At 40.1% G+C, this 11,652-nt stretch overlaps 1 long non-coding RNA gene across 1 annotated transcript; it reads left to right on the forward strand.

Annotated features, from left to right (window-relative positions):
- The first annotated feature begins 8,112 nt into the window (after window positions 1-8,112).
- Window positions 8,113-9,196, forward strand: LOC311096653. Its single transcript, XR_014609071.1, has 4 exons — window positions 8,113-8,435; window positions 8,748-8,853; window positions 8,951-9,057; window positions 9,165-9,196. It is a non-coding gene; the product is annotated as an uncharacterized lncRNA (long non-coding RNA).
- The last annotated feature ends 2,456 nt before the right edge of the window (window positions 9,197-11,652 follow it).

An 11,652-nucleotide genomic window follows, 5' to 3' on the forward strand; every position in this document is an offset into this window, starting at 1 on the left:
ATACAATCTCGTATAACGGATTGTCACCTTATAAACAGTCCTTTGTGTGGTGGAATAAGCAATGCTGTGGTTACCGGTAGTATCTTAATTTAAACTTTATTTTATTATTTTATTAGTTCATTAACTATTTATGCTAACTCAACTAATTTAATGTAAAGAGCTGGATACTAATTACTATATAAATAATGTCAAATATTAAATGTAGGCTATTGATTAGAGTTGCCATAGACTAAAGGATTTTTATAGACTAGTAGGCTAGTCATTAATTTAAGCAATTAGGACTAATCGCACGTGTTATATTCAATCCTGGGTGCATGTAGGCTAGCCTATATTATGCGCTCAAGCGCATGCTTAAAACTTGCCGCAAAGCACCGGCAAAAGTAGGCTAATGATATAATAAATGTGTGTGAAAAAAATAATTAAGCATTTTAATTGTTTATTAATGAACTAGTCTTTTCTAAATCAGTGTAGGCTGCCTGCAAACATATACATCTCCGCTGTAATGTAGGTGCGCCTTTCATACGGACAGGATAAATCAAATGGTACCGTATTTGCTTTCGATTTGATTTTTTTCGTTGATGGATATTAGCTTTATATAGATAGTTATATTTCTCATGTCTGTGAGGCTTGTCTATACACTGTTTTTCAGTTCATTTTTGAGACGCGCTCCAATAGAGATCATGAAAGCGCGCCCTGTTCGTTTTATTTTATTTTACAAAAGCACAACGTTTTCTTGTGGTTGTGAGTTTACACAAAACAAAAAGTAGTTGCGACTGATGTATTATAATTTTCTGTAAGACCAGAAATTATGGAGTATTTTAAGTTGTTTCCACTGTTGATAGGAAAATGCGAGTGATGGCACCGGCGCCGTCATGCAGTGCGCGCTCCACACTCCGCACAAACACTTGGATATGCGCTTAATAGCAAACATTTATCTAGGTTAACGTTAGAGCGAGCGGCCATGCCAGACGGATAAGTCCTCTTCGTGTCTAACAAATCAAATTATGTTGCATTTTCTTGCGCCAGTTTGAAAAGGGTGGCTGAAACACTTAGCCTAGCTTATACAGATAAACGCCCAAGGCTGGTGTTTTACTTTAAATAAATTCGTTTAGTCTTTAAAATAAATATTGTTTGTGGGATAATTAATGCCACAATAATTTGTTTATTTTATGGGCTACTTTTATTTTTCATTTTTGTTTTGCACTGAAGCCTACCATTTAATAATAATATCAATTTTGATGTGTTCATTTAGACTGAATTTTGGCAGTTAAATGACATCTATAGATACAGATTTTATTATTCCCATCATTCCAAACCTCAAAACCTATTGATTTAGTGATCACTTGATCTGTTTTGTAGCAGCACTATAATAACCCTGATGTGGAAATTCCGTTTTACACGTCAACTTTATTTTGTTGTTGACATATATGTGCAGTTATGTTAAAAAAAAATCAGCTGTTTTCATTGTTTTGAGATGATGATGTTAAATTATTTTAATTAAAAAGTTAATATATATTTAGTTTTTTTAAAATCTGTCATTAATTTTACAATAAAAATACATTGAGAATGTGTAAAGGATTGGCCCTGAGCCTATATTGCAAATCCAATCTTACTCATGCTATTCACTTTTCATAATCAACATGGGAAAAATAACATTATAATATTGGGACGACGTGTGTATCAGGCCTCTTATTCACCTTATTTTCGAACGCGGAAGTAAACATGGGTCCAGTATCCGGTTTTTGTGCGGCACTTCCGTTTCCTCGCTTCCCTGGGCTAACTAACGATATCAATCGCAAAGGATTAAATGCAGAATTGACAGAAAAATGTTACACATAACGTAACAGATGAATACAACAAAGATCTAAAGCCCCGCCTCACCCAGTTCGGGTACCGGACCTGGTTGAAAACACTCATGCATCTAGCTGGCAGAGTGCCAACTTCGCCGGCGCCTTCAGCACCGCCCTAAACACGGCCGAGCCAGCGCTGGACTAATATATCTATGGAGGTATTTTTGTCATGTCGAATGTATTAATAATGCCATCAGAATGCAACCAAAGCACAGGACAGCAATAAGTAGATGTCTATAAATAATTGTAAATCATACAAAATAAACGCCATGATGACTAGATTTTATACAGAGGTTACTATGATTTTGTTTCTCCTTAGAGTTTTTTATTGAGACTTCATAGCCCAGCCACTTTTCTGGTATCGGGTGGTCTTCTGTAGGTCTTGTGTTCACGAAATGAAAAGAACAAACATACGGTCGTTTCGGTGGTTTCTTCAAATGTAAAGCTTTTAACCACAGGCGAAGGGTAAAGTAGGTTTTATGTTGGACATTCGTTAGACATTCGCCAAGCAAATTAAGGGACTGTCTTAAAACTGCACACACACACACATAAGCATTCCAAGGTGCGAAACCACGCAAAGCATACTAATAAAATGTAAATATGTGAATTAAGTGGACAACCTATTTTGCGTCAATACTGCCGACGTTGTCTTTGCTGCTATATATTTATGTTTAACATAGGCCTTCCACAACTCTCTCCCCATATGTCGAATATATCACCAATGAGGCTTATCATATGTCACCAAGCAGCAGCAGCGCCGCGTCAGACACGTTTGGTGTGCAGAGGTATAGAAAACGCCACGCAACAGAAACGCCAAGTAAATCTTTCTTTTGTACCAGTTATAATGACAACCTCTAACTGCACAAACAATCCCGGTCTTCCTTGAAGCCATAACGATGAGTTAGTTGTTATGAATACTTGTTTGATTAACCGCTACGGTGAGCTCGCCAGTAACCGGAAGTGCCTGACCGGAAGTCTCGCACAAAATACCGTCAACTGGCTGCGTCCGTATTTCCGTTAAAAATAAGGTGAATTAGGCGACGTACTGAGGGACGACGTGTGTATCAGGCGTCTTATTAGGCGACGTACTGAGGGACGACATGTGTATCAGGCGTCTTATTAGGCGACGTACTGAGGGACGACAGTGTGTATCAGGCGTCTTATAAGGCGACGTACTGAGGGACGACGTGTGTATCAGGCGTCTTATTAGGCGACGTGCCTGGTTCAGACGTTATGATTTTTTATACATTTCTCACGTACGCCGTCGCCACGTCGCCGTAAGGTATACTGTGACGTCGCCATGACGTCGCCGCCGGTCTGTCGTTTGACGTCTCTATCAATCCCATTCAAAAATAGACACGGACTGACGGCGACGGAAGGGTAGACTGCTCCTTCGCCTTCTTCAGTGTAGACTTAGAAAAGGCATTATCCACTCGTCATAGAGGCTGGACGTAACCGATCGGCGAGAGTAGCCGCGTGCAGGCGGGGAGGAGCTGCAAACGGAGATGTGAAGTCGGACACTTTCTGGTTGCCGTAGTGACCGCTCATGTGGTGTTTGCATACTTTACCACAGCTGAAGTGAAATAAATGCAATATTTGCCAGATAATACACAGATGTTTCAGAGACATTTCCATTCAATACTTGTACTGCTTCATGCAGCGGATGTACTGCTTCATACAGCGTGTGTTTGAACAAGAATAAAGTTCAACATAAGCTACTAATGAAGTGGAGTCTACGTTTTTTAATCAGTTTTAATTTGATAAACATGACACAATATAACATCGCAACTACATGAAAAGAGTGTTTACTGTTATAAAAAACTGATTTGTGAGCTTTAGAGGAACTAAAGGTGTTCGAATAAACACGAAACACACGTGATCGTTGTCATGCGGTGAATCCGGCCAATCGTGGAACAGCTGTGTCGTCATCAGAGCTCGTGCAGCCGCTCTTGAGAAGCTGCGCTGGCTCAGTTCTCCGGCTACTCTCGAATCGCTCTCGCGGTACTTTGATGGCATATGTCATAGTCGTACCTGTATCAAGTCGGACAAAATTTCTAACCAGCATGCACTGCTTCAAGTCAGCCGCCGATCGGTCTGCGCAGAGCTGCATGAAGTCGAACAAGCCTTTCGTCTGGGAACCACATGTTCATTTTCTCGTATTTGAGGCGTGGTTTCCGAATGCCCAGAGCCGTTTATTGGGTGCTACGAATGTCTATCAAATGCGCCTGTATGTAGCTCATAGAGCTGGTAAGTCCCGCCCCTTCCGCTAACCCCACTGGACCTCTAGGTTGAAAAATCGTCAATGCAAGTGAATGTGAGAAAATAATTATTTTCTGGTCCCGTTTGAATTTTGCCATGAATGTGAACATATTTTCTGTGAATTTTTAATATAATTTTTCGTGTGAAGAATGCTACAATTTAGCGGGTAGAAGTTTGATACGGTTAGACTTTGTGTGAGAGCACTTTGTGGACTACAACCTAGTTTTGACATCAGACGGGAATCTGAAGAAAGAACAGCCCATTTTGTTTGAATGGTGACATTTGGGTACAAAACACACAGGCATCTCGATCTGTCCCCATAGATGAGTGATTTGACAAGTGGAGGGAAAATGTGTTATGGGGTGAAGTCACATAGGCGACGTAGTCTTTCTCGTTATGTCTTTTCCACAACTGCTAGCCAAAGAATCATACAATATACTGTCAAACGCGTAACATGAAAAATTATATAAAAAATTCACAGACAACATATGTTCACATTCATGGCACAATTCAAATGGGACCAGAAAATAATTATTTTCTCACATTCACTTGCATTGACGATTTTTCAACCTAGAGGTCCACTTGGGGTTTTACGGATGGGCGGGACTTATACCATATGACGTATGTAGAGCGACAGAAATTCGACGAGGAAGAAGACGATGGGTCAGAGATTTATGTGTACACGATGGTGTTCAGCGACTAAACTACTTGGAACACTATCTAAGGCTGCATCGAAAGGTAACTTCGCATCTGCTGCCATGTTGGATCCATAGATATAAACAAACTGCTTCGGTGTGTCACATAGACGTCGTCATCGTCTTGCTGCTCCCTCCCCGTTCTGTGATTGGTCCCCTCGCTGAGGCGAAAATCTGGTCCATGGAATCCAGGCTGCCTAGCAGCGTGAATAAAATCGTGCTGCGCGCAAGGCAGCATGGGGAAACCCAGGCTAGGATCCGTTGTTCTGAGGTAAATTTCCCAGGATTATTCCTCACAGCGAAGCAAGACGACGTAAAGTGCACAAGTCTGATTAAACTTGAGGAGTTTTATCGAGCTGATGTGGGCGTTGACACGTTTGCATGGATTGCCTCAGATCCATGCAGATGCAAAATAAGCGTTAAATGGTGACTTTCCCCGCTCCCCCTAACGTTCCCAGGCGGAAAACCAACCTTGCAACATGGGGACTAACTAGCTATAAGAACAAGCGACGATAGATCATAAAGTTCGCCGGCTGACTCCGATAATAAAAAATGCACATGAGCAGCGGTAGAAAGGGGGAGGAGGGTGCCGCAAGTGTTTACGACAGTGTTGTGAAATATATGCCCCACAGCTGTGGGGGGGCTCGTTGAGAAAACATGCGACAACAAAAGTGAAAATCAGCAAAGAAATGGCTAGAGTTGCCAAGTTCCCCTTTAAAATCAGAATATGAGCATAGCTCACTTAATTTCACTAAAATATTGAAATGTTAGCGATACTGATTCAAAACACGAGCGCCAGTGATTGACTGTCAAACTGTCATTGACTGGTTTGAATGCCCCGCCCCCCAGCTGAACTGGAAGTTTTGATTGGTTTTGAACCCAAGTCAGGCCTGTCAGTTATTCACTGAAGCGCTTCATACCCGCCTGTTATAGGCCTATTGCTGCGTTCCAGTCCAAAATTGTCATGCCCTTCACTTGCTAACTTCACTTGCTAACTTCACTTTCAACTCTCGTTCACTCGGATGTACGTCATTGCGAGTGCCCACTACTGGCGGAAACTGCAATGGGTTGAATTGGAACGTCCTAAGCCCTTGATCACTTGGAATCAGCTATGTAGTTGATTTATTATTTACATTTGTTTTCCCTTTAAGAATTTGTTTAATGCAGCATCCAAATGAATATATGGTGTTTGGGTTGTTTTCAATAAAAAAAAATTGAATTAATATATCATAGAGTTGTTTGTTGTGGTGGTGATTAGACGAGATATGTGGTGACGTCACAATCGTACTGCATTGTGGGACATATAGGTGCCTGAAGTGTACATATGAAGTAGACTCGCTCCCTCTGTCAAAATCGAGGGAACGAGGGTCTGTCCATCTAAACTTCCCTTGTCCACTTCAGGAAGTGGAACACACTTCAAAATGGCTTAGGGAAGTTCGCAAGTGCCTGTCTAAAAGTGGACTGGAACGCAGCATATGTCACGAAAAAATTGAAGACCGGAAGTACGTCTTTTAGTAGGGATACGGCTCTTCCGGTTAGCTTTTTACAATGGCGGAGTCCGATAGATACCGCTGGACCAAATCTCTCCGCAACCTGCCTGAAGTCACATATGACGATGTGATTCGGATGGTAAATGAAAACTCTCAAGTGGAAAAGCGTGAAAGCTGAGGTATGGCTGTCTACGTCCTGACGCAGAGCAACTCGGTGCACTACAACCAGGGTGCGATTTGCTGGGGGGGGGATGCGTGGGATTTCCCCCTTTCTGGTCAATGTATCCCTGCCTCTGCTTAATTATTTTTATCCCCAGTGGGGATAAATTTATCCCCCCCTCAAAGTGATCAGTGCTACTACACTAGTGGCGAGACGGATCACAAAACTTATCACGGATCCATGGTTTGATTAAAGTCAATTTTATTTTAAAATGCGCTACTTTGGCTGTCTCTGACTCTGCAGACTTGCTCAATGTCCCACCCACGGCGTTATCTGATTGGTTACACCTCACGAGTAATAGCCTATCAACACGTGCAAGACGGTTGCAGGTCCGCTGGGCAGTGGAGCTGTGTTAGAGCTTAGATCGGGCCCAAAAATTCAAGCCCGACCCTACCCGAGCCCGTGCACGTCAGAGAATTTTGTAACGCAGGTGCTGATGGGGTGCTAGATATATTATATATAAATACTATTAATAAATGAGCAACAGGGGGCGTCACGTGACCCAGAGTGAGATGGCTGCCTGAGTTCTTTGCTCCGCTCAAATTTTCAAAAAATTTATATTTCTCTCCTCCGATTTCTCATTTTATTTCGTCGAACGGACTTTAATTATGTCAGACACACCTTCTGATAAAGAATTTCCTATCTTTGGCTCGACGCGCTCACAGAAGGCTAAAGAAAAAGATAAGAAGAAGCCTACTCACCACAAGCCTTCGGCTGATGCTAAAGTTAACGCAGCCGAATCTCCCCTGGATATGTCGCTGATTTTGCAGAAATAAAGGCTAACGGTTCACGCCTCGATGGAATTACTAGCCGTCTGGAGGGGATAGCCAATTCTGTGTCTTGCCTTCAGAATTCATTCGCTGCCCTCACCGAGAGAGTTACGGGCGCTGAAACTCGCTTGCATGAAGTCGAACGAAGGATTTCGTCTGTCGAAGATTCGGCGGCATCTACTGAAGGGCAACTGGCCAGCTTGAAGGTGATGGTGGATCAGTTGCAGACAAAGATAGACGATCTTGAAAACAGAGGCCGCCGCAAGAATCTGAAAATAGTGGGCCTGCCAGAGAAAGCCGAGGGCTCTGGCCCACTCCCAGCGTTCCTGCGAGACATGATCCCTAAGTGGTTAGATCTGCCTGCTGACTTCCCTGCACTGGACATCGAGAGGGCCCAGAGATCTCCCACCTTCGCACCCAACAGTTCGAATTCAGCTCCGAGAAGTATTTTAGTTCGGTTTCTACGGTTCACTGATAAAGAAGAAATTTTGAAAGTGATCGAAGTGATCAACGATCCGAAGTCAGCCAAGGCTTTCCTGGACTCTCTGGACGATTAACTTCGACTTTCGTCTGAGATCTGCATCTTGATTTTCGGAGGGGAAAGTGAAACTGACGATTCCATTGGACACAGAACGGTACAATATACCCTTGTTAGTTTGTAAGGTTTTAAATATCTCGTAGCCTATACGTGTGTAACACCTGTGTGATACTTTATCAGTTTAGGGTAAGTAACAGGTACACTGTAAAACCTAAGACTGAAAGTTACTAAACTAAATGAGTACATTTAACTTATTTTTTTTAAAAAGTTAGTTTAACTTAATAAAATATGTGATATTAACTCAAAAACTGCAATGTATTAAGCAGAACTTAAACCGAATAAGTTATGAATAACCTATTTGTTATTTTAGCTTTTAAATTTTATTTTTCAAGAAATTACTTTTGTATAAGGAGATGAAATAAACACTTAAATAAATACATTTAACATTTTCTGCTTCATTTGAAGCCTACATTTAGGTCTCTCTACGGCGTTCTCCCTCACGCACCGGAAAACCCCGCGTATTTATTTCAATCTGCCCATCCCCCACAGCTCAGCTCACACACGAAGTAACTCGGAGTCGGAACAGAATGGCGGCCATGGAGAGATTTAACAGGTAAGCACGGCAAAATGCTTCGTCCTCTTTAGAGCACTTGTACGTTTAACGTTGTATTGTCGTTACTCTTCATCTTAAGAAGACCGACTAGCTAAAGTAACGTAGGCTACTAACTACTGTAATAAGACTAAGTTATGCCATTTGTGTCACGTCACAGAAACGCCAAGCCAACGCGACATTGCATTTAGCACTAACTTAGAGATTTTTTTTAATCAGCGGCAGTAAGTTAGTTGTACTGTGAGTAGCCTACACGACAGTTTTGTCACTGGAACAGTAATTTATATGTGTGTGCGTTTTGTCACATTTTTACAGAGCGTGTCCCGCGCAAATTTGGATATTTATCAGTGAGGACGAAACTGACTGACTCCACTAGTGCTAACGTTAACCGTCATTCACACGGCAAAAACTAAAGAAATAGGTAACGTTAATACAAGCTGACATACTCTTTTATTTATTATGTCGTGAGTAAACCACAGAAGTGGAAAATTATTTTTTTTTGTGTTTTCTCATTTTAGCGTAAACAAACGTGTCCCGCGCAATTTTGGATATTGTGAGGAGACTAGCAGCTATAACGTTATCGTCCACCGACCGACATTTACCCGGCAAAAACTAAATAAAAAAGGTAATACAAGCTGACCTATTTCTTCATTTATAATGCTGTGAGTAAACTTAAGTTTTTTCAGTGGAAGATTAATTAATTTCTGTGTGTTTTCTCACATTTTTGCTTAGACAAAAGTGTCCCGAGCCATTTTGGATCATCAGTGATTGAGACTACCATCCACCGCCCGTCATTCACATGGCAACAACTGCAGAAATAGGTAATACAAGCTGACTTATTCCTTTATTTATTATGCTGTGAGTAACGTAAACCAATTTTTTGACAGTGGAAAACTAATTAATATTTTGTGTTTTTTCTCACATTTTGTCATAGACAAATGTGTCCCTTGGGCAATTTTGGATATCGGTGAGGAGACTATCAACCACCGACCGTCATTCATACAAAAAAAAAAAAGGTAATACAAGCTGACATATTTCCTCATTTATAATGATGAGTAAACTACAGTTTTGTCAGTGTAAGAGTAATTCATATTTTTGTGTTTTCTCACGTATTTGCATAGACAAACGTGTTCCGTGCAATTTAGGGTCTAGTGAGGAGACTGACTGACTATCCTCCACATCGACTGTCATTCACGTGGCAAAAATGAAAGAAAAAGGTACTACAAACTGACCTATTCTATTTATTATGCTGTGAGTAAATTACATTTTTGTCAGTGGAAAATGTTTTTTGTTTTTTTTCACAGTTCAAAATAGACAAACGTGTCCTGCGCATTTTTGGATCTATTTCAGTAAGAAGACTGACTGACTATCCTCCAGTGACTGTCATTCACATGGCAAAAACTAAAGAAAAAGGTAATTTCCCAGGGAAAGCAAGAACTGAGAACTGATAAGAATGTAAAATGTGCACCTTGAAATGCAATGTAAGTCATTTTGGATCTTGTCAAATCTAGTTGTACTGTCAATCTCAAAGCTCTTTTCCATTTTAGATGTGTTTGTGTGTTTTTATAGTGAAAACAAATGCTGCCGCTCAGTCTTTTTGCCACTTAGCCGACGGTGACGTCACGCATAACCTCTATTCTAGCATTTATGCTGTGAGTAAACCAGTTTTGTCAGTGGAAGATTAATGTTTTTTTTGTTTGTTTGTTTATTTACAGTTCGCCAGACAGAAGTCATGTGCAGTTTTGTATTTATTTGTACAGAGAACCTTTTGTAAAATAAATTATTTTTCAATAAATACTATTAATAACTGCATCCTTTTCTTTGACCATTTCTTTATACCAGGGTTCCTCAAACTCGGTCCTGGAGGGCCACTGTCCTGCAGAGTTTAGCTCCAACACTGATCAAACACACCTGAGCAAGCTAATCAATGTCTTCAGGATCTCTAGAAACTCACAGCTAGGTGTGTTTGATCAGGGTTGGAGCTAAACTGTGCAGAACTGTGCAGGACAGTGCACCGAGGACCGAGTTTGAGGAACCCTGCTTTATACCAATGTTTTTCCTTTGTCTTATAAAACTTTATTAATTTGAGTTTAATCAACTTAAATCATTTACCGCAATCGGTTTCCTAAAACCATTTGAGTAGCTATATAGTTGTTATGACTTGATTAGATTTATTAAATGAACTCAAACCAGTTAGTTTAAATGGTTTAAATTACTTTAAAAGTTTAATGGAATGAACTTAAAATATTCAAGTTACATATACTCAAAATGAATGACTAAACGAACACTAAATTATGAGTGAATATGACTCAATATATGTAAGTTCACTATACTCATATGTATTTATTTTAAAACTTAAATGGTTTGCCGCAATTAGTTTCCTTAATCGGTTTGAGTTAACTTGTTGGGTTTTACAGTGTATAAATGTTCCCTGAAAACTTCACCTAATCACTGACCCTCAGAAGATTTAGGTATCGCAGGAGGCAGGAAAACACACAGACCCGATATTTTAGGGAAATTTAGTTTATATATATGTATGTTCGTTGAGGAAAACAGTGAAATAACAATGTACTAATACAAAAAAATGAATATCAGGTTCAAAATTCAAATAATTTTACCCTTCGAAAATCCGTAAATTGAGAAAGAAATGAATGGAAAAAAACAGCAAAAGAACAAAACACATCACATTCAAATTTTAGAAATTTCCCTTTTAAAACACTGGTTTCTACTCTTATTTAACCAATATTATAATTGTATTGTTCTAACCACTTCTTTAAACCCCGGTTTAAATCCTCTGAATTTTTAGTTTTTTTCTTTCCTTCCCTTTAATTTATAACTAGGAACTATTTTTCTACTTTTCCAAAGGCTATATCAAAGTTACTGAATGCTAGACAATTCAAATGTTCAGGTAATACCTCACTCAAATGAAAAGAATCAACTGATTCAAATTTCACATATCAATGTCAGAACACATCACATGAACAGTGAATACAATTGAAATGTCCATACACTGCGAATGAGCTATGGAAGTCTCTATGGTAACGGAAGAGTCAGTAGAAAGCGTTTTTTTCCCTAAAGCGCTCAGTTCATTCAGTGAGCAAGCGTTGGAATGTTCTGTCTACTCAGTTGTGAAATATAACGCGTGAAAGAAAACTCAAGGATGTATCCAACCAGTTTATCCGACGTGAATCCACGAGATTTCAGTCCATTCCGCTCTTTG

This window comes from Abramis brama (assembly GCF_963993115.1).
Source record: "Abramis brama genome assembly, chromosome: 14".
NCBI lineage: Eukaryota > Metazoa > Chordata > Actinopteri > Cypriniformes > Leuciscidae > Abramis > Abramis brama.